This window comes from Stegodyphus dumicola, chromosome 3 (genome assembly GCF_044657685.1).
Source record: "Stegodyphus dumicola isolate Sdum_Otavi_A_Nest chromosome 3, ASM4465768v1".
NCBI classification, from domain to species: domain Eukaryota; kingdom Metazoa; phylum Arthropoda; class Arachnida; order Araneae; family Eresidae; genus Stegodyphus; species Stegodyphus dumicola.
In genome coordinates this window covers 7116107-7141682 of record NC_140770.1, presented here as the reverse complement: position 1 = coordinate 7141682, position 25576 = coordinate 7116107, and the positions used below count along the sequence as shown (strand labels likewise).

At 33.7% G+C, this 25576-nt stretch overlaps 1 protein-coding gene across 1 annotated transcript in view; it reads left to right on the top strand.

The window, feature by feature from the left end:
- The window catches only part of LOC118196746 (protein O-mannosyl-transferase TMTC1-like), an 848849-nt gene that overhangs the window by 453773 nt on the left and 369500 nt on the right, over positions 1–25576 (top strand). The gene's annotated exons all lie outside the window — the stretch shown is intronic.

Below are 25576 nucleotides of genomic sequence, written 5' to 3'. Positions count from 1 at the left end.
GTACATTTCCGTAGATAAGGCTCTCGTTTGAGTGAAATCGCAGGCAGGGAATGGCGGAAACGAAGGCGCCGATTTCGTTGCTGCAGATGTAACTCCGAAGTTAAAATATAAGTTGGTATGAACATATAAAATGGTCAAAGCCATAAAGCCATATCCCCCCCAAAAAAAAAATAAATAAATAAAAATAAGTAGAGAAGAAAATAAATCACATTTGGCAGAAAGAATGGAACTCTGTTCTCCACAACCTGAAGTAATCAGAGTAATAAACGGGAAAAATATATCTCAATAATCCCAGTTTAAATTAATTCATATAATGCTATGGTTCTTTAAAGGGGCACACTCCTTCTCATTCCCAACTAACACAAGCATATCGCAGCGTTAGACACCAACTAAACACGAACTCCTGTTTCAAAGGTATATATCATTAAAAATAAATAAAATCTGAAGGCTTTCAGATTTTAACAGTCACCTCCAAAAATGTTTTAAGGTTTTTGGTAGTAGGTATGTTAAGGTCGTAGTTTAGCAGTCTGCTCTTGCGTTCACGCTTGCTACCCCCCCTTTTTTGGGTCTGTTGAGCTTTATTATTTACCATCGATTTATTCGCATTTGCGCCACATACACTGCAACAGAAAAAATGCAAAATATTAAAATATTGTCCATCTTTAGAATTCTCGATAGTTTGTTAGGAGCTGGCCTACTTTTTATATACACTGGTGTGCAAAAATTAAGGACGAAGTCGAAAAATTAGCATATCAGCTGAACAAAGAGGCAGAGAGGACAGAAAGACCAATCAGGAGATTAAGTACGGTGATGTACGGTAGCACATGAGCAGATATGCAGCTAGACCTAATGGGGGAGTGTCTGAGTAGTATAAAGCATGTTGTCGGTGTAAGATCAGCATTTCTGGCAAAGAGATTGCACGCCGTATAGCAGTTAAAATCACACCGAGTTGCTGCCTCAGCGAGAAATGGCGAATAATCAATCTGTTATACGACATCTGGACCCTTTTACTCGAGGTCGAATCATTGGGAAGTTGGAGGAAGGCCGCAAAGTGACAAGTGGGGCTGTAGAGTTCGGAATTGCTCACAGCATCGTTTCCCGACTTTGGAGACAATTTCAAACTACAGGAACAGCTATCCGGGGGCTTAGTAGTGGTCGTCCACGAGGAACCACACCCGCAGATGACCGGTATATTACTTTACAGGCCAGAAGAAACAGGCGGCAGACAGCGGGAGAAATCGCTAGACACACGACACAGGCGACTGGACGACCGATATCGCGTTTTACCGTGGCCAGAAGACTGCACGGTGGTGGTCTGTTTGCACGACGCCCTGTACGGTGTGTACCTCTAACGCCTGCCCATCGGAGAAGGCGTTCTCTGTGGTGCCGGGAACACCGGAATTGGAGAGACAATGAATGGGGACGAGTACTCTTTACAGATGAGAGCAGATTCAGTCTGAGTAGCTATTCTCATCTGGAGAGAGCGGGGAAGCCGCAATCATCCTTCGAACATCATTGAAAGGGTCAGGTACGGAGGTGGCGGTGTTCTCGTTTGGGTAGGCATCATGCTTGGTAGTAGTACAGACCTTCACATCTTCGACGCAGGTTCAGTCAACGGGACCCGTTATTGTAACGAGATTCTTCGTCCATATCTGCGTCTTTTTAGAGGCGCTATGGATCCGCAGTTCCTTTTCATGGACGACAATGCACCATGTCATCGCACAGTAGCTGCCGAACAGCTCTTAGAGAGTGATTATATTGAACGTATGGATTGGCCGGCACGATCTCCGGATCTCAATCCCATCGAGCATGTATGGGATTTTCTAGGCAGATGCTTGGCAGCTCGTACCTTACCACCAGTAACGATTCCGGAGCTTCGATTGGCGCTGCAAAACGAATGGGCAGCAATGCCTCAAGAACTCATTGACACCCTCATTCTCAGAATGGGAAGACGCTGTGAAACCTGCCTAGCAGTCAGGGGAGATCATATCCCCTATCAAAGACCGGATGTTTCTTGCTGGACACCCATCACAGGGATGTTTCGGCCTTCAGTCGCATTGCGCTCCATGCTACGTTTTCAATATTCTTTTTATCCCTCTGATTTTTCTTTTAGTAAGTGTTGCTTACATTACTCATGTCCTTACGCATTGGGGATCTTACGGTATTAAATGTGTTGATTGGGAAAGCTTGTGTACAAAGTTATATTGAAAAAACCGTCTCGTCCTTAATTTTTGCACACCAGTGTATTCACTTAGAAACTATCCGCTTGCGTGATCAGCCGCCTAAAATAGTTATCCAAAAATCGTATAGAGATTTTAATGGCTAGTGTCCTTTTATAAAATTATTATTATTTTACAAATTCTGCGATGTCGGAATTTTATGACACCTGTATTTAAAAATCAGTCATATTAAAAAATATAATTCGTTATTTCATTTTTTTAAAAAATATTACAGGGCTATAGATTTGGTGGCAGCAATCTGAAAAATGAATCAGAAAAGCGAACTCACTTGTATAACGACAGCTCGCAAAATCCCGTTTGAAGACCTTTTTTGGGTAATTACCCAAATTTTCAATCACTAAATCATTGATACTGTCAAATACCTTTCGTAATAAGGCCAAGGTAACTGTGAGCAATAATTTTTACTAAGCAGTCTTTATTTTAGTGTATGCCCACCAGCGGCCGAGCGGTAAAGTCGCTGAACACTGGTAGTTTGTTCTGAGGTTCGAATCCCGCGAATGGGCTGGCTGCATGGGCGTTCTCCCCTTGTGTTACGTGTATACCAGCCAGTTTCCCTTAGAAAGACCTCAACGAAGGCATCCCTCCCCTTAGACAGATAGCCCTCGAGGCTTTGCCATAATCACACACACACACACACACTTTACCTTAGTGTATATATTCTTCTAGAAATTAATTGCCTGAAAATGTTTCGGAAGGATCCGCTGGGCCTGGGTGTTTGCTTCACTGGACGGTACCTCTATTACCACATGGTAAAGTCCTAGTGACACGATGCGTATTCTCGTCCTTTAATAAATTTCCAAGGTCATTAGAACAATAATGTCAGCAATGCCGAGAAAAGGTTTGCAAGGGAGTGATTAGAATACTGCACGTTCCACCAGGTGAGGACCAACTCATGAATTTTCAAAACTTGACGCAAATGGCAAAGAACTGCTCGAATTTCAGAATAATATGATGCGTTAAAATAAATCTAATGCTCTCTTCACACGAGTTATTTCTGAAATACTTTTGTACGAAACCATAACTATTCCTAAATTTTTTTGCAGCGTCAAAATATTAGCAGTTTTTCTTCTTCGGCACAGCACTTCTAGCTGCCACAGTATCGGATCAAAAAAGTAACCGATTCAATATGCCTGCAGTTTTCGTGAATAGAAAAGCGTCGATGACATTTGGAAATCGATCTCTTTCTTTTCCAGACCTCTGAGGTGATCTTCCATTTTTCGATGGCGGAATGCGAGTGGGAGAATACGTAGCAGTTGTAAATGTCTTTGATGTATGTTTCGCCGATAAATTCTGTAACTACTCCCAGGGAAGAGCCTTTAAAGAAAGGCTCTTCCCTGGGAGTAGTTACAGAACCTACTGCAACATTTAACACACTTTAGAATTTTTGTTCTTTTTTACTTGGCACATTTGTAAAAATATTGAAAAAAAAAAAAAAAAAAAAAAAAAAAAACTGAGGTTTAGCTATTTGGATTTATTTATCGATAACCGTTCTAGAATAAGAATAAATTGCATTTTCTCTCTTTGTCAAAGAAGTAATGACCAATACTTATCTGTAAGAAATTTTGCTAGATTGCATCTATTAAAGGAAAAATAAGTAATTTCGGAAGCTCCGAATGTGATTTCGATCATTGTAATGAAACAAGACGGACAAAATACAATAATTTTTATGTCTTTTTCCTAGTTTTCAAACTAAGGCGTCTAGAACACGCTTTTTTTTTCTTTACGTTTATTTGCTCTTATAAATTGCTGTATTAAGGGGGCTCATACACCTTAAACCCTTATGATCTTCGAATATGTGACTGTTGCAAGAATTGGGATATTTTATTTATTTTAAAAGCAATTACTTCCACATTTTTACAGCTGACTACAAAATATAGCTGCTTTAGAAACTAGTAACTAGATAGTTTCTGTCGCCACAAACATTTTTGTAATTTAATCCGCTTTGTGACAAAATATTTCGCCATGTTTCCACCTAGTGCGCATGATATTTTAAAAATGGCTAATGGTACATACTTGAAATTGGATGGAATTCTTTATATGGGCACTATTTTCTAAAAGAACCAAAAATTTGATGAATATTTTAGTATTAAAAAAAATTTATGCACGAAAACATTACAGATTTTTTTAATAAAATACATTTTATAAACTCAACTCCAAATAAAATAAAAATTTAACACGACATTCTTAGAATTTTAGGTTCACAGTATTTTCCAAATGTTATAAAAGCTATATATTAAATATGGAATTAAATTATGCAACAGAATGTTTTAAACTGTGCGCGCAAGGTGGAAACTTGACGAAAAATGTTGTCACAAAGCGGATTAAATTATAAAAATATTTGTGGCAACACAAACTTTCTGATCACTATTTCAGAAAGCAGCTATATTATGTAGTCCGCTGTAAAAAGTTGGAAGTAATATCTTTTAAAGTTAATAAGTTATCCCGATTCTTGCAACAGTCACGTATTCGAAGAACTTATGAATTTTAAGGTGTATGAGTCCCCTTAATCATTTATATTATTTAGGCATTTTATTTTTTTAGTCATTAATACCTCTTATTACAGCACACTTAGAAAACTGTCCATATTATTCACGATGGCTTGTAAAGTACTTGCACTAGAAGTACTGCAAAAAACGCCATTGACATCCTAATTTCCTCAAGGTCTAGTTTTATATTAATGATTTCAGCAAGTATTGCTGTTTGAAAAAACTTTAACTTTACTCAAAAATTACATAATCTAATAATTAATAAAATCTGTGTAGGAACTCGAATTCTGAGACACTTTGAAATTTTGAGACATTGTCGAAACTTCCGTCTTATGGAAATCAGTACATGAATAAACAGCACCTTTTAATTTCAGAAATAACTGCTGTGCTCATTTTAGACGATTCACTTTGTATATAATGCGAACATTTATTACATTCACTTAGAAAATAGTGCCCATATAAAGAATTCCATCCAATTTCAAGTATGTACCATTAGCCATTTTTAAAACATCATGCGCACTAGGTGGAAACATGGCGAAATATTTTGTCACAAAGCGGATTAAATTACAAAAATGTTTGTGGCGACACAAACTATCTAGTTACTAGTTATGTATGCAAATGAATGAAGTTAGTTATAGATTAGCTAAGAATCAATATTATATGAAATTCTATAAATATTTAAATTCTGTTAACCCTTTGCGACCGAGTATGTCCGGTGTGGATACACCTAAAAATTTCCTTCTGTCCGCACAGAAAAATTGAATGAAAAAGGATTTATATGTTATTATAGGTTACTCTGAATCTTCTTTATTTATAGTAGATGGCAGCTCAACACAAACCAGTGCATATATTTTAGCCATGTTTAGTTTTTTAAGACCCTCATTTTTTAAAGAAATCTTCCAGATTTTGTTTAGGGTATAAAAGGAATTGTTTGAAAAGAAATTTCTATGTTATTTTTTGGGCTGTATGCTAATCTCGTTATTTTATATTAGTTTTAAATTTTTACCTTGAAATCTTGGCTAAAATCAAACGGTGAACCCTAGGTGTGCCCAGACCGGGCTCACCGATCATCTAGGACAACTGAGATTCTGTATTCTTTGTTTCTCCGCATCTCATCGGTCAGTTTATTGTCAACAATGCACGTTGCAGCGCTCTTTTCGAAGCTCTATTCAATCAGTGACAAAATTAAATGATACGTGTTATATTCTTAAAATTTTTCTTGTGTGCTCCTCTAGGCCTAATTAGACTGCCTATAATTTTTTAATCAAAACTTCAACTTTAAAAGGTAGCGTGCCGAAAAGAGTTAATGATGGTTCTATCACGCACGAATACTCAAAAATGTCGTCTTTGTGAATATTTGCATTTCGTACGATAACGAATATCGTTTGCAATCCTCACAATGTATATAACGTTTAAAACGTATCCTCAGTTTCGAGGTGCATAATTTATTTTCATAGCGCTTATAACGCTTTATATTATAACATTTACATTGCATATAACGCTCGAAAATAGCATGTTGTAGAGTTCTTAATTTTCGGACGATACAATACATCGTTTATAACGCTAATAACCTATCCTCGCCTGTGCAAGAAAGCAAGGTATCACTTTTGAAATAACGGATGAAGGTTAATATGTAAGTTTTTGCGTCGAATCACTCTGCTCATTATCTCTTTTCAAATAACATATGGAAACTTATAGCGCTTACAATTTGCCGACATTTTCGCGGTGTGTTACTATTAAAATAACACGTGGAAGTTTATAATTTGTCTTCAATTTTGCTGCGTATCTCTTTTCAAATAATACGTGGATGCTTATAATGCTAAAAGATACCAAGTTGTCGAATGTTTTCTTTACGAATGCGAACATTTATTACTTATAATACTTAATAATGTATATAACGCTTTCAATTTTATCTTCCCTTTTGCACGAAATCACTTTTGTAGTCCCTCGCGTTTAAAATAAAACTTAAAACTCAACTCTTATAACGTATCCTTACTTTTAAGGGGACTCATACACCTTAAAACCCATAAGATCATCGAATATGTGCCTGTTGCAAGAACTGGGATAACTCATTTATGCTAAAAGCAATTACTTCCATCTTTTTACAGCTGACTACATAATATAGCTGCTTTTTGAAATAGTAACCAGAAAGTTTGTGTTGCCACAAGTATTTTTATAATTTAATACGCTTTGTGACAACATTTTTCGTCATGTTTCCAACTTGCGCGCACAGTTTAAAACATTCTGTTTCATAATTTAATTCCATATTTAATATATATATAGCTTTTATAACATTTGGAAACTACAGTAAACCTAAAATTCTAAAAATTTCATGTTAAATTTTTATTTTATTTTGAGTGGAGTATATAAAACGTATTTTATTAACAAAATTTGTAACGTTTTCGTCCATAAAATTTTTCAATATTAAAATATTCATCAGATTGTTGGTTTCTGTTAGAAAATAGTGCCCGTATAAAGAATACCATCCAATTTCAAGTATGTACCATTAGCCATTTTTAAAATATCGTGCGCGCAAGGTGGAAACGTGGCGAAATATCTTGTCACGAAGAGGATTAAATTACAAAAATATTTGTGGCAACACAAACTTTCTGGTTACTAGTTTCCAAAGCAGCTATATTATGTAGTCATCTGTAAAAAGTTGGAAATAATGCTGTAAAAAGTTGGACAGTTTAAAACATTCTGTTGCATAATATTATTTCATATTTAATATATAGCTTTTAAAACATTTGAGAACTACTGTGAACCAAAAGTTCTGAGAATTTCATGTTAAATTTTTATTTTATTTGTAATTGAGTTTATAAAATGTATTTTATTAAAAAATCTGTAAAATTTTCGTGCATAAAATCTTTTAATATTAAAATATTCATCAGATTTTTCCTTCAGTTAGCCTTTTTTAAAATATCATGTGCGCAAGGTGGAAACATGACGAAATATTTTGTCACAAAGCGGATTATTTTACAAAAATATTTGTGGCAGCACAAAGTTTCTGGTTACTAGTTCCCAAAGCAGCTATATTATGTAGTCAGCTGTAAAAAGATGGAAGTAATTGCTTTTAAAATAAATAAAATATCCCAATTCTTGCAACAATCACATATTCGAAGATCATAAGGGGTTTAAGGTGTATGAGCCCCTTAAGTCATTTTATTTTGAGGCGTTTATTATTTCCCTCAAAGAAACATAAAAACATTCCCAGTACTATCCAATAACAGACGGACGCGTGCAACTCTAACAAATATCATACTGCAGATTGTTTGCTTTCTTTATCATAAATATACTACTTGTAACCCTCATAATGCGTACAACGTACATAACTTATTGTGACTTTTGAGTTGTATAAGTTTTACAGTGTATAATTTATTTTTACAACGCTGATGACGCTTGTTTTTGTAACGCATATTTTGTATGGGCGCTTTATAAAGCTCTTGAAACATCATGCTGTTTAAAGTTTAGTTTTCAGATGATAACATACATCGCTTATAACGCATATTCACTTATGCGTAGAATAACTTTCATCAACGCGTCGTTACTTCTGCGTTGAATCACGTTTGCTGGGAATTATTTTTCAAATAACCTTTTACCGCTCATTCGTAACGTAATGCTGATAAACTAATAACTTATTTTCCTCAACGCCTATTTGCAACGAAAGGCCGCTTATAACTCTCAAAATACCAAGTTGTCGAATGTTTTAATTAATCAGAAGACACATTTTTAAAAATAAATAATTCATGTGCTCTCCTGAAAATTAAGCACACTACCTGTACGTATATAGCAATTAAGATATATAATATATTATATATAATAATATATTAAATATAATAGAAGTTGGTATGGTGCCCTACGCTGTTGAAGAGAAATAATTAAACGTCACCGCAGACAATTAAACGTCACCACTAATTAAACTTCACTAATTAAACCGCCACTAATTAAACGTCACCGCAGATTAACCACTAATTAAACGTCACTAATTAAACCGGCACTAATTAACTGCCACTAATTAAACGTCACCGCAGACAGAGGGCAAAAAACAGATTTCAAAGTAACTTTACAGTCGTTTATACACATGGAACAAGCGTCCGGTTCTCACCCTACGCATGCGCAATCGCTTTGTAATTCTAAACATTTCCCTGTCTTACCTCATTTTACATTTGCTGTAAGTTTGGTTCAATTTTCATAATTTCTTCATGGTGTTGCGACTTTTACAAACATCAGTGTATAATAAATTAAGAAATAATAATGTATAATAAATTTAAAATATGTAACAAATTTAATAAAAATTAAAATCGACCTCATTAAGGGGGCTCATACACTTTAAACCGCTTATGAGCTTCAAATTATGTGACTGTTGCAAGAATTGAGATATTTTATTTATTTTAAAAGTAATTACCTCCACCTTTTTACAGCTGACTACGTAATACAGCTGCTTTGGAAACTAGTAACCAGAAAGTTTGTGTTGCCACAAATATTTTTGTAATTTAATCAGATTTGTGACAAAATGTTTCGCCATTTTTTCACCTTGCACGCATGATATTTTAAAAAATGGCTAATGGTACATACTTGAAAGTGTATGGAATTCTTTATAGGGTCACTAATTTATAACGGAACCAAAAATCTGATGAATATTTTAATATAAAAAAATTTTATGCACGAAAACATTACAGATTTTTTTTAATAAAATACATTTTATAAACTCAACTCCAAATAAAATAAAAATTTAACATGAAATTCACAGTTTTTTTGGTTTACAGTAGTTTCCAAATGTTATAAAATCTATATATTAAATATGGAATTAAATTACGCAACAGAATATTTTAAACTGTGCGCGCAAGGTAAAAACATGACGAAAAATTTGTCTCAAAGCGGATTAAATTATAAAAATATTTGTGGCAACACAAACTTTCTGATTACGATTTCAGAAAGCAGCTATATTATGTAGTCAGCCATAAAAAGTTGGAAATAAGTGCTTTTAAAATAAATAAGTTATCCCAATTCTTGCAACAGTCACATATTCGAAGATCATAAGGGGTTTAAGTTGTATAAGCCCCCTTAATACAGGGTGACTCTAAATTTGTTTTCAAATTAAGAGGGGTGATAGTATTCACTCAGATGAGCAATAATTATCATACAACATAGGGTCGCATTCCACTCTGAGAGGCAGGAAAGAGGAATATTAGAATTTCAACCTGAACTTACAAAAATGTTGGGAGAGCAAATGAACGAGACCCAAAGTTAATCAATCAGATTAGTGAAAAACTCAGAAAGTGCACAAAACGAACACGAAATAAACACGAAAATTGGCCTTCGAGTGTTAATTCGAGCTCAGACTTTGATGACAAACACTGAAATGCACATCTTTGGTTGGCAAGTTTGTAGAGTCATTAGGATTTTTGGAAGCAGAATAGAGGAAAAATTAGCAACCGCCTTCGCCGGGAATCGAACCACGGACCTCTGGAATACCCGCCCAGCGTGCTACCGTTACACCACGAAGGCACGCTAGGGAAGTAGGAGAAATACCTTATATACTCCCCTTCTTAAAGGGCGACTAGAGTTTTAGGGGACCTAGTCGCCAACTTCTGGGTGCGGAGAATCATCATCCACAAACCTTTCAGTTCGGGCGCCACTTGCAGAGTCATTAGGCTAATTGGGAGCAGAAAAGATGAAAAATATGCAACCGCCTTCGCCGGGAAGCGAACCACGGTCCTCTGGAATACCGGCCCAGCGTGCTACCGTTACACCACGAAGGCACGCTGGGGAAGTAGGAGAAATACCTTATAAGGTGTCAACCTCGTAAACGATTGCAACTGGTTATTTATCTAAATATGAGGGGGAGCAATTATCTATAACGTGGGAGAACTGCTACCTTTGATATCAAGTATCAATGTAGCAGTTTTTTCCCACTTCGCCGTCTTTTATCATGTCCTCCAGGACTTACTGTGCTGCGCTCATTTATACTTGGAACACCCTTCTATGGTTCGAACCCTCCTATGGTACGAAGTTCTGACAGCCGAAACACAGCATGAATGTTTCATGCTAATCTCGGCATACAGCTTAATTTGGAATTTGTTGATAATATTCAGCTCTTGATTAGATAATTAACTTGTTGCAATCGTTTGACAGGTTGAGACCTTGACAACCAGAGATGTGCATTTGAGTGTTTGCCATCAAAGTCTCGAATTAACACTCGAAAACCAAGTTTTCGGGTTTATCCGTTTCGTGCGCTCTCTCTGAAGTTTTCACTAAACTGATTGGGCAACTTTTGGTCTCGTTCATTCGCTCTCCCAGCACTATTGTAAGTTCAAGTTGAAATTCTAATTTTCCTCTTTTCTGCCGTCCCACCAGCGACCGAGCGGTGAAGTCGCTGAACACTGGTAGTTCGGTCCGACGTTCGAATCCCGCGAACGGGCTCGCTGCATGGGTGTTTTCGTGGTTTTCCCCATGTGCAAACGTGTATATGAGCCAGTTTCCCTTAGAAATCCCTCCACGAAGGCATCCCCCCTTAGGCAGATAGCCCTAGTGTGCCTTGCCATAATTAAATACACCACCACCACACCACCACCTCTTTTCTGCCTCTCAGAGTGGAATGCGACCCTATGTCCTATGATAATTATTGCTCATCTGGATGATAATTATTTGATAATTATTGCTCATCTGGATGATAATTATTTGATAATTATTGCTCATCTGGATGATAATTATTTGATAATTATTGCTCATCTGTATGAGTACTATCACTCCTCTTAATTTGTAAAAACAATTTAGAATCGCCCTGTATATTATATTCAACTCGGAGCAACACATAGGAAATAGAAAAAAGAAAAGAAAGCGGAAGCGCAGTGGCAATTTGCATGATAGATGGAGAAATTTTCAAAAATGAAAAGGAAAAAACAAATTTGCAATTTCCCTGCGTTCTTTCCCCTTCATTGTAGGGGGCTGGTGCAACAAAAGAAATAAATACATCAGTCTGTGCTATATATTACTTTGACAGTATCATAAGAAAATATACCGTAATGGAAAACCATCAGAATTAAAAAACAAGAGTACCGAAACAACTTCTCAGTTTTAAAACATTGTTATGTATATAACCGTGAAAGAGAAAAACGCAGCAAATGTTTAATCATCGCAGTAAAAAACAAAATAGGTATTAAACATTACGCATATTTAGAGAGATGGTGAGAAACATAGTATATATATATGTTACCGTGAAAGACCGAAATTGGAGAATGTCGACTTTCACCGGAGAATGTCAACATTCACCAAATACGTCGGTGAGAGATCAAATATTTCACTACATTCTTCTACATTCGGACTCTCACTGGTGTATATTGACAATCACAGATATGCTCTGGTGTAAATCGAAAATAGAGGTCATAAAGTTCCATAATAGTTTAAGTTGTTGCAATAAATAAGATTTGAATCACATAATTTAGTAAGTTTTTTATAACTGTTATTTTATTTTCTCATTTACAACGTACTGTATAATGAAGTAAGTTTCTAACTTCTATTATTTTCCTTTCTCATGTTGAATGGACTGTGTGTTTTAGGTTCTTATGTTCTTAAGTTCTTATTTCAAGTTTCAAGTGCGTTTATTCGGGACTGAATGACGGAAAAGAAAATATAATATTGTTATATGTTCAACATTCACCATTAGTACATGGTGAATGCCGACATTGGCCGGTGTAAGTCAGAAATAAGAGTATTTGGAAAATATTTCGGACATACACCAAGAGACTATGTGAATGTTGACATTCACCGGTGAAAGTCGACATTCTCCAGATTTCGGTGTTTCACCGTAACATATATATATAGTCTTTCTCTGTCTCTCTTTCTGTATGTGTGTATTTTATACGTAGGATGTAGCTATATTTATGAACTATAGGAACAGTCCTTGATAACAACGGTAGTGACATTTAGTAATTTAATGACGAAAACACGCGAATATAATTAACACGAAGAAAACACATGAAAAGAAATAAGAAGAAAAAAGTCTGTCCATGGCATCATGTAAACGAAATAACATAATATTAAGCGGAATCACATCATGTAAAGTATTCAGAGTTCTTTTTGGGTTTTCCAAACTTCTTCACCAATCCCGTCTAGCGTCTCGTTTACCGAAAATGGTCACGTGATCTTCCTGGTGAGCGCGTTGCCATTATTACTTATAAAAAGCAGCATATCCTCACATATATGTTTGCATAATTCAAATTCATATATATTTGCATAATTTGCAATACGAAATAAAAAATATAATCGGAAAATTATTGTTGAACGATATGAAATAAACGAGAGATAAAAATTCATCAAAAACGTAATTAAAAAGTATTTTTAAAAAATAAAATAATGAACTTCAAAGTTGCATAAGTAATTTAATTTTAACTTTGATTTTTAATTATTATTTTAGGCTTAATTATCAAAGTAATTGCTAGCTACGAAGTGTATCGGAAATTCTACAGATATGCTCATTTTAAAATTATTTTGCGACATTGCTGTTGAACTAAATTTTATGGTTTAAGTGCAAAGAAAATGATATTTAATAAATAAAGGTAACACACAAGACGTTAAAAAAAGGCCCCTTTGGACGTAATTTAAAATCTGAAACCTTTCAGTTTATATATATATATAATTTAAAGCAAAGTAGATAGAATAGAACAAACGATAAAAAACCTACGTGGTCAAAAATTTTGCGCATTGTGCTGCAAAATTAAGAAAATTAGAAGATAAATTTTAGTACGCACGCTAAAAAGTTGCTAAAAAAAGTATGGCTCCGCGAAAACTTCAACATAAGTAAATTTAGTTGCAATGAATTGTGTTAAAAGAGAAATATACAACATTTGAATATTTACAAGTAAAAATCAACAAAGCTATATGTTAAACTAATTAAGTACATTTAAAACATAGTAAAAGTACTAATCAATTGATCGAGGTAAAAATAAAAATAAAATAAAAATTAAGAAGCGATAAATGGTTGATTAGCCCAATTCGAAGTTCATTGTGGCACGTCAGGGGAAATTTTTTCAGTGAATTTCGAACCAAGCTAATTCCATCACGAGTTTCGCCGACACAGACAATTCAAACTGTGCGTGACACATTTTTTAATGTATTAAATAAACTATGTCAAAAACTTGAGTCTCAATTTTCCGTTCCAATTTCCCAACGCGACCGCTTACATTAACACATTAAGGTGTAAGAAAGATAATAAATAAATAATGGAAAGGAAATGCCGATGTACAGAAAAAAATAAATAGCGATATGCTATTAGTCAAAATATACAAGATCTTATGGGTGGATCTGCGAGCTTAAAGAGTCAATACTTTGTAAAAGTACCGTTAATTATATTTAAGGGGGCTCATACACCTTAAACCCCTTATGATCTTCGAATATGAGACTGTTTCAAGAATATATGAGGAATATTTTAATATTAAAAATTTTTTTACACAAAAAATTACAGATTTTTTAAATAAAATACATTTTTTTAAGCTCAACTTCAGATAAAATAAAAATTTAACATGAAATTCTTAGAATTTTTGGTTCACAGTAGTTTCCAAATGGTATAAAAGCTACATATTAATTATGGAATCAAATTATGCAAAAGAATGTTTTAAACTGTGCGCGCAAGTTGGGAACATGACGAAAAATTTTGTCACAAAGCGGAATAAATTATAAAAATATTTGTGGCAACACAAACTTTCTGATCACTATTTCAGAAAGCAGCTGTATTACATAGTCAGCTGTAAAAAGTTGGAAGTAATTGCTTTTAAAATAAATAAGTTACCCCAATTCTTGCAACAGTCACATATTCGAAGATCTTATGGGTTTTAAGGTGTATGAGTCCCCTTAAATCAAAACGGGAAAGATAATATAATCGACGAATTGAAGAAAGGGTCTTGCCAAGACCTAGAAAAAAATCCTTTAGAGAAAAAAATTATTAAATACAGATTTTGCATCTAATGGTTCTGTGAGACTAAAGGTGCATCCAAGAGATAATAAGAGGTTTTGTTAACAATAACAACATTTATTTACAAGAAAATATACGAAAATTTCAATCAATTAGAGATATATTATTAGGCATCTCTGCCTTCCACGTCTTACACCTTTAGTATCCTGCCTGCCACTGACTATTAGGACGAACGCAGCGCCCTCTAGTCAGAATTACGCTGGAAATACGTAATACTCCCCACCTGAACTCACTTGAGTTCACTTACCATTGAATTTCAACTAAATTTACATTCAGGAACCATTTAAAATTACAAGAATAAAAATATAAATAGCATATTATATCAAATACAAAGCTTCAAAATTATTCAATCACTTGACACACAAAAACAAATTACACTTTTAACTTCCAAAGAAAATTGTTCAAATATCAAGCATTAAAATATAAGCACAATTAAACTGTCATTAATACACAGATAGAACATTAACAGGTTGCAACTCAATTAAATTAACACAATTAAGGATTAATTTCCAAATTATACACAAGTTATACTGAGCGTTTTATTTGTCCTTTAGGAGTCTGAATAAGAAGAGAACGAACTTTTCCATCTCTTCCTGGATATAGCTCTAAAACTTTTCCCATCATCCACATATTTCTGGGATAACGCTCATCATTAATCAAAACAATATCATTCACTTTAAATGAAACTATTTTACCTGGTTGTGGAGAAATATAAGCTGATCTTAGATTAAGTAAATATTCCTTTCTCCACCTGTTCCAGAAGTGATTCAAAAGTGTTTGCTGATATTTATATTTCTTTACCAAAGAATTCTTATTAACATTTAAATTTTCATTTTTATGTTTTATTACAGGTAAAGACACCAATCTTTTACCAATAAGAAAATGAGATGGGGTGAGTGGAGAGGGTTCTGAGGGTTCGTTGTACAGATACGTGATAGGCCTGGAATTAACCAGAGCTTCAATTTCCGAAAAAAACAGTTTCCAATTCCTTCAAAGAAAGAGAGGATCGTCCAACAATTTTCTTTAAGCAGATTTTAACCGTCCGTATCTGTCTCTCCCAGAAACCTCCCCACCATGGACTTTTTTCAACTATAAAATTCCAAACTATACCTTTAGAAGCAAACAAATTTTTAACTTGATCATTATCTATCTGATTCTACCATTTTTTCAATTCACTATTTGCTTTTTTAAAAGCTTTGGCGTTATCAGAATATATAGTGGAACATAATCCTCGACGAGAAACAAATCGTCGGAATCCTAACAAAAAGGAATCAGCACTTATGTTAAGAACTACTTCTAAGTGGATAGCTCTTGTCACTGCACAGCTGAATATAAGTAAATAACACTTTGAATTAAAATCACGAACAAAAAATGGTCCGGCAAAATCCACACCGCATACATCAAATGGTGGATGCTCTTGAATTCTATCAGGCGGTAAAGGGGCAACCACCTGCATTCCAGATTTTACTTTGAATCGTCTACAAATCAGACAGTTATTTAACACTTTTTTCACAAATTGACGACCTTTAACAATCCAGAATTATTCTCGTAAATGTGTTAAAGTTGCATCAACACCTAAATGGCACATTTTAGTATGAGAATCACAGATAAGTAGTTCAACAAATTTATCATTAGATGGAAGAAGCCAAGGATGTTTGGCTCGCATATCGTTACTTGAAAACTGTAAACGTCCCTTTAAACAAAGTAAGTTATTATCATCAAGTTCAGGATTCAAATTAAATATGCGTGAACTCTTATCGATAGTTCCTTTAGAAAGAAGTTGGGTAACTTCTGTACTATAATGTTTGAATTGAGTAGCTGTGATCCAAAAACGCAAAGCTTGCTCGAGTTCTGGAGCACATATAGGTCCATTTAATTTTGTAGAATTAGGTTTAGAATTGTGCACAAACCTTTTAATCCAAGCAGTAACACGCAGTAATCTACTTAAATCGATGAAGTCATTAACGTCCAGTAACGACGACATAGGTAAGTTTCCATTAGCTGAACTGGTTACCATGGAATTAACCAGTGCAGTCCGTCGCTCTTTCACTATAACGCGTTCATCACAGATGTCATTAAAATCATGTAGCGATTCTTGAAGAGGCCACGAGTAAAGTGGTTTAGACAACCAAACAGGGCCTGACCACCACAGAGAACTTGTAAGAATTCTCCTAGCCGATTCTCCTCTAGTAGTAAGGTCTGCGGGATTGTCGGAGCCACTGCAATGGTTCCAACACTCTGGTAGAGTCAGCGACTGCACTTGAGCTACTCTGTTGGCGACAAATGGTTTCCATTGTTTAGAAGATCCTTTCAACCAATGAAGGACGATTTGAGAGTCGCTCCAAAAGAAAATTTGTTTCGCGAAATTAGGAAATAGACCTTGTAAATAATTTCCTAAACGTGCAGCGAGGAGAGCTGCCATTAACTCTAATCTTGCAAGAGTCAAAGTTTTTAAAGGTGCAACCTTACCTTTTGACATTATAAAGCTCACTTTGATTTGGCCATTGTAATTCACGTACCTTAGGAACGCAACAGCCCCATATGCCTTGGGACTGGCGTCACAAAACACATGAAGAGAAACTTCACTTATTTCTACACTTTCAAAAAACCTTCTTTCAATAGATACTGATTCAAGTTCACAAAGTTCAGAACACCAGGTTCTCCATTTATTTTGTAGGTCACTTGGCAAATCTTCGTCCCATTGCAGACCACGTTCCCACATCTCTTGCAGAAGAATTTTCACAGTGATTACAAAGGGACTAATCAGTCCACACGGATCAAATATTTTTGAAATAACTCTCAAAACGTGACGCTTGGTGATTCTAGCATCAATGGAATCCCTAACATCTCTTAAATCTAATTTAATTTTATCCTCAATCGGATCCCACTTCAATCCCAAGAAACCTGTTCCTTGCCCGAAGTCAGTATTTTCCTCATATCCGTTTTCATTCCAAAGTTTATACAATTCCGGACAATTAGTTTTTAATTTCCTCAAATGAAATCCCGCTGCTTTTAATATCTTTATTGCCGTAGACGTCAAATAATAAGCATCTTGAACAGTACCCCCATAGCACAAAACATCCTCAGGATGTCCTATTTAAGTCGCAATATCCCGGGACATACTTAGGATGTCCTAAGGAGGTTGATTCTCAGATGTCCTGAGGAGGTCGTAATTTAACATCCTGAGGATGTCTTATTTAAGTCGCTATGTCCCGGGATATGACAGGATGTCCTGAAGATGTTGATTCTCAGATGTCCTGAGGAGTTCACCAATTTCACATCCTGAGGACATTCATTCTGCATTGTCCGGAGGACTTTCGTTGTCAAACATTTTGAGGATATTTGTTCTCAAATTTACCAGTTTTAATTTTTTGACATTGCACATCTGAAACTTGCACATTATTTTATTTTCCATATGTATTTTACTAAGTTGTTTCTAAATGCTGTACATTAAAAATATTGATATAATTGATGATTTATTCTTGTTATTTTGTTATTAATTTTAACTGCTATTTTTTCTGACGTTTTTAAAAATTTATTTAGTTATGGAAAAGATTTTTTTCAATGGATTAGCATTTTCTAGAATATTTGCAAAATTCTAAATAACATATTTTTTTTATAAAAAATGTATAAATTACATGTATAATTACTTACAGATTACAAACCCTACTACAAATATAGGTAAAATTAGATGTATATATATTTAATTACGGAAACGATTTTTTTTTTAAATTTGGGTATAGAGACATTAGGTATTTTTTTGGAAGCAGGAAACATGAAAAATTAGCAACTGCCTTCGCCGGGAATCGAAGGACGGACCTCTGGAATACCGGCCCAGTGTGCAGAACCACTACACCACGAAGACACGCTAGGTGTGGTGGTGGTGTATTTAATTATGGCAAAGCACACTAGGGCTATCTGCCTAAGGGGAGGGATGTCTTCGTGGAAGACTTTCTAAGGGAAAGTGGCTCGTATACACGTTACACGTGGGGAAAACCACGAAAACACCCATGCAGCCAGCCCGTTCGCGGGATTCGAACCTCGGATCGCACTACCAGGGTTCAGCGACTTTACCGCTCGGCCGCTGGTGGGCCGAAGACACGCTAGGAAAGCGGGAGAAATACCTTATATTACTTCTCTTTTTAAAGGCCGACTTTTTTTTAAGGGGATCCAATCACTAAATCCTGGGTGTGGATATACCTCATCCAACACCTTTTTAGTTCGGGCGCCACTGTAGAGACATTAGAATTTTTTTGGGAAGCCGTAGAGATGAAAAATTAGCAAGCGCCTTCGCCGTGAATCGAACCACGGACCTCTGAAATACCGGCCCAGCGTGCAGAACTATTACACCACGAAGGCACGCTAGGAAAGCGGGAGAAATACCTCATAAGGAAAATTTTTCCCTCTAATTACAGGAGAGAAAATGTTTTTCAATCGCGCGATCTGTTATTGATATTGAATTACAGTCGTGCGATAATTTCGCAGTAAAGATACATCTCTGATGACTATCCAAGATTCTAGAAACTTTGGTCTTATATAGAGATGGTCGTCTTATAGAAATAATGCTTAATATCAATATTTATTTATAATCTCAGAACTATTGGTCACTTTCAGAAGTGGTCGTTTGAGAGGCGATATTCTATATATTTATTTACTGATACTCTCAGATTCCAAAATTTGTTTATATTCTCAGAAACATTGGATGGAAGGTGGTCGTCCCATACATGCAAAATTTTACATTTCATTAAAAATGAATTCGGCGTTATTTAACTATTTCCCTATTAATTAATTAATTAGATAAAGAAAAAATTAGGAAATAGTACTGTTTATTACGGAATAATGTAGGAAGTTCTACAGAACTATATTCTTTCGCGTCATTTCACATTGTATCCGGCAAACTACTATTTCCTCGTATTCTTCCGCAAATCCGTAAACATCTGTCTGATTTGAAACGAAATCCAAAATGGCTGCGCCATGAGGTTAACTTGTATGGATATTTTTTGTTGCATGAAAGGTAAGTTCAATTGCAATACTTGTATGTTTACTTTTTTTGCTTTTCGAATTTATGTCATTTTGACAGTTAAATGTTTCACAGCTTTATGAATTGTCACCATTCTGTCGTGAATTACGTGTATCTCAATGGCTGGCTGTCTTTTCAAATATCTAATTTGCCCTGCTATCCAAATGTTTATGACTGAATTTTTTTTAGTCTAGTTTATGCATTCAGTTTCAAAATAATATGTGTGATCAGATTGCTTATTATTTTATTGCAGCAATAAATTTATATTAAATAGTTTGAACAATTGTATAAAAATAAGAGTTTGCATTGTTTTGTCCAAAATATGTATGGTTGAAACATTATCTTAATCTAGTTTGTAATTCAAGTTTTTTTTGGGGTACTGTTCTGTTATTGGGACCAGAATCGGAAATGTATGAACCTGTGTTCGTAAGTATGTGCATAGATGTGTATATGTAGACACACAAACATACAAATATACAAGCATACACAAATACATTTCTGAACCCGGTCCTGATAACAGAACAGTACCTTTTTTTAATCTTTTTTGAATATTTTATAAAAGGATTAAGCATTTTTCAAACTGCATATCATTTTAAGATTCGACTTGCAGGAAGACAAAATATGATCATTCAATCAAATGCTTATGAATGCTTTTATCATTTTCTCATAAATATTGTTTGCATTTTTATTGTATTTTAGATACTTTAGTTATGTAAAGTGAACATGAGAATATTAGGAAAGCTGAAGAATATGAATAGCTACCATAATACATGTATTTTTTCATCGAGCCCATTGTTTTAGAAACCAATGCACCATTATTATATGCTGGCTTATTTTATAGTTATATGCAGTTTAATTTTATGTTCATGTTACTGTAGTATTGTCATTATAGTAAAAGTATTGATAATTTTTGTTGAATCTTGCAAGTTGCCTAACATTCAGAATTATTACTACTGAATTTTACTGATAGGTTTTTTCAAGTTGACATAATCTGTCTGATAAATAAAATAAACTGGTGTTTAAATTATATGCATTTCTCTTAATGTTTCATTGAAAGTGAGATGGAAATATAAATGCTATCCAGAAAAGTGAATTCTTTTTGCCTGAAATAACAAATTGTGCTAAATGATTAATGTTTATATCATTTTAGAAATGTCAATATTAAAGTTTCTCCTCCTTCTCTTCTTTGATTTTGAAATAATTTATAATAAAATAATATATGCATAAGTGTAATTAATGTAAAGTGTCATTCAATAATATAATTTATTTTTACTGATATTTTTATATTTCTTATCTGAGTTTTCTTTAGGTGTTAGAAGGAGGAAAAGACTGTAATGTTTTAATTAAGGAAATAATTAAAACATTACAATTTTTTAAATAACACAGTTACAGTAATGTTTATTGAAGGAATCAGTACTGTGTGATTGCCAGTGATTGAATAATGTTAAAATGCATTGTTCATATGGAAATCTTTGTGTTATAGATTTTATTTTGACACAAGCTGAAATTTGAATTATTAGGAAGCACTTTGAAAACCCGAATTATTTCCTGAATCATTAATCAGGCCAATATATAACATACAAATTTTCATACAAAATTATTTCTTTGAGCATATTATAAAGAGCCCATTTAATTTTATTATTTGTACAAATTTTAGACAAAAGTAGCATGTAACAGTTAAAGATTTATTGAAGCCTACTTGTTACTTGTGGTAACAAAGAAGTGTGAAAGATATTGCCACATTAGCGAACATGACGATCATTGATGCTTAGTATAGAAATTTAATAATATATTGAGAAATGCTGGGAACTTTCAGAAGTAGACATTTTGGAAATGATGGGCTTGATAAGAAATTTGCATGGTTTTATTATTTATTCTTTAGTTAAGAATGGATTTTAGATGTTCATGTGAAAGAATTCTCTTTAATTATATGTGAAAGAATTGTTAAAGTTTGGCATTTAAAAAAAATGAATTAATAATATGCAATTATCTTTTTATTATACATATATTACTATATATTTCTAATGCGCTATGTAAATGTCAGTGCTAAACAATTGAGATACTATTTTCGGGGCAATCTTTTCTTATACATGAAAAATTCTGATACTTTCTTATCATCTGCCCTTACAGCTTCAACTTATGCTAAAACAGCAAGAGTATGCACACAATAATAGCAAACTATGAATATGCATACCACACACATGTATTTACATGCTTTATATTTAATCCTTATTTCTGAATAGTATTCCATTGGATGAAAAATATGTGAATATTGACCCAATATATATATTTTTGTGTGTGTGTGCATCCTAAAATTTCTTGTTTCTTATAAAGTGCTTATTTGAATTACTACTTGTGAACAGAGCAGTAGATATGAACCGTAAACTAACCATTTTGCCAATTTTCACAGCTTTGCAGATAGTCAGAAAGCACCAAAATTTGTAATAATGTTAAGTTTAAATGATGTTCTATACTTTTGTGTTAATTTTTCTATTCTATTAATTCTATTACTGTGTTATCAAACTTTCTGCAGGAATTTCAACTGGTTAAGATGTTATTACCATGTGGAGAAGAATTTGGTTTTCAAGCTAGAAAAAATTGCAGCTGAAGGATTTTGTAGAAGGTCAGTCAAACTGGTTTTAGTTAATTATAATTTAATTTTGGGTGAAGAATTCTCAAATTTATTTATCATAAGTGTCTAAAGGTCTTCTAAATTAAATTCTGCTTGTTTTTGAAATTTTTCATGACATTCATTCTTTGATTACTATTATTTTTTTTTTTTTAATTTACTAACTTATGTCCAGGCACATAATGTTGCATTTAATGCCATACCTTAAATATTGTAAAATGTTAAAATAATACATTTCACTTAAAAATGTGGTTGTGACAGTAAATTTTCTGTTACATTTAATCATATCTATAAACATTGGTATACATCATTTTTCAATAATTTGTATATTATTTTGTGCATTTCTTTTACATCCAAGATCTGGCATATGACTTGCTTTTCAAACTGATAACATGGTGTAATAATGTAATCTAATGGTTAAAGTTTACTATGGAACGGGCCAAATTTAATAAATTATTCTTTGATAGAAATTTATTCATGTTTTCTCAGTGTGTCTCATCTCTTTAAATTGCTAAAGTAAATTTTATGTACTTGCATTTAGGAATTTTGACTGTATCAGAGTAATTTTCAGTTATTATAACATGCAAAGGAAAAAATTCATTCATAGCTCTGTATTTAAAATTAGTTAATTAAAGTCCTTAATAAAGAGGGACATTTTGTTGTTTTTAATGTCGATAGAGTTTAATTCAAAAATATGCCACATTAAGGGTTACTTTTTAACCTAATTTAAAATTTTCATTACTTTAACATGTCCAATAATTGTTATTTTAACTTCGATATTGTAATAATATCAAAATTCCTTACTTTTTGATAGGTAATCCAAATGTAAAACAAGAAAAGAAAAAATTAAAATCTAGAAGTATATTTATTTCATACCTCTAACAAATAAAAACAACGCAAGCACTTTTTACTGTCTATCTGCATAGTGTGGCATGTCTCATAAGACTGAGATTTGTATGGTCAAATCCATGTTTCAGTTAAAGGAAAATGCATGCACAGTTTTCTGATTTTCCCTTCGATTAAGGATTCTGTATATACTAGCATAAGAAATATATTAGTTAATGCAGTGTTATACATCAATATTTATAGGCAATTATTGTGGCTGTGTTTATTATAAATTTGTTCACTGTAATGGCTGGAGTGCCTAAATCATCATGCTGTGTAAACAAAACTCAAATCTTCATCTCTGCATACTGCTCCACTAGTGGTTAAACCACTGAAATGGTGATTATGGTAGAACATCTTTGGTAAAAATTTACTCTACTGTAACCCTTGGCGAATCGTTTCTTTTTTTTTTATATCAAGATCGTCACCTGAGAGGATCGGCACCAGTTTCAAGGTGGCCGCTACACAAAACCAAAATAAGAAGTCAAAGACATACACAAACTCTGTGTCCATGTACACATCGACCTATTAAAACGAACTGCACAAACTGGGCATTGTGCACTGCCTTAACTTTGTCCATGTACACATTGATCTATTTTCACTTTAAGAAAATCAGAAAGTTAAAAATATCATAGTTACCAGAAAAAATTCACCACTGTCTTAACATACAGACAACCAAAAATACACAAACAGAGAGGAATAAGTTACCAAAAATACATATTTCTTAACATAAAAACATTAAACAACAAATCTTCTAACAAAAATTAACACACGGAGACAAAAAAATAAATGAAACGTCATTTTTTTCACGTACCTTTTTTTTCACATGCATATGTTTAGGCTTCCCACCACCATCCTCCAGGTAAGCAGTTCAATTCAATTTTTCGTCTCTTAGTCACCTCAGACATACTCAAACGATGGTACCCACACCAAAATAATAAATAGCATGTTCAAAATACAAGACCATACCACTTCCGTGCAACCAAACACAGCAATTGAAAAGAATGGTAAGAACCAAAAACCTGGGACCGTACAAAAGGTTTACTATTAAAAAAAGTAGCTCAAAACTAAATTTATCACAACACGTTGGCAATATTTGAAATAACTCCTTTTTATTGACAAAAAAAAAGTTTTTTTTTTTTTTTTTTTTTTTTTCCTAAAGGCTACTTTCGCCAACATTATCAACATTAGGGTTACTGAAAAACTTATTTGACGCAATGGGCTTCCACATTTCACAAACAACCACTTTGCGATTTTTTTTCAGACAGAAACCAAGGTGTACTATACAGTAAAGATTAGCCACATCTTCATTTACTACTGTTACAAGTACTTCTTTGGTAAATTTCTGCGGTTAAATTCAAAAGTTTAAAATTGCATTAACATGATCAGATTCAGAGTCATAGCTAGGGTTTTCAGCGCTCAGGGACAACTGAAGATTTCGCGCCCCCTACTGCTTGCCAAGGATGGAAAACATTTAATTCTAAAATGTTCTAACATCAGTTTGGTGCCCCTTGGATTCTGCACCTGGGGACAGATGCTCCTCCTTCCTCCTCTAGCTACGCCCCTGATCAGATTTTATTTTCTGCACGTAGCTAACAATTACATATGTGTTGTCAGATAAATGTTACAAGATGCAGTTAATTATTTTTTACTTGCCAATCTCATGAGAAAAGTTTTTTTGGCTCCTGCAAGACTTTACTTTGTGTTGCAAAATAAATTCATTCTCACTCTTTTTGGACTTGCCTACACATTAAATTTAAAATAGTTTTATGAATAGGTAAGATGTGATTATCATAATTTTGTTTCTCTCTTTATCTTGGCAACTTTATATGTTGATTCAGTATCCAGGTTACCTACCAGTGGCTGATTGATAAAACTGCTCATATGTTCAGCTGGTGGTTTGAGTTTATTTTCTGACATAAAAAATTTTAAAAGGCATCCCCCATGTTTATTTTACTATAATCGAAAAATCAAATAATTGCTACTCTGTTTATAGGTATTAAATGTTAAAATATTTTAAATGCTTCCTTTAATTTGCATTGTAATAGTCATTTGTTTAAATTTAATTATGAATCATATTCACATATAGTAATTGTGAGTGTTTTTTTATTTTAGGTGCTGTGAAAGGCAATGACAGAGATCCAATTTATCAAGAGTTCTTATATACATAAGAATACATGGATATAAGATTGTTTTTCATGAATTCAAATAAAATGTGATAAATTGGATTAATAAAAACTATTTTGAATTTTGAAAAGTGTTTTTCCTCTGTTAATCATAATATAGTGCCATAAATTTCTGAATGTGTTTAGTTTTCATCCAAATAAATAGCTTTACAAAAATTTG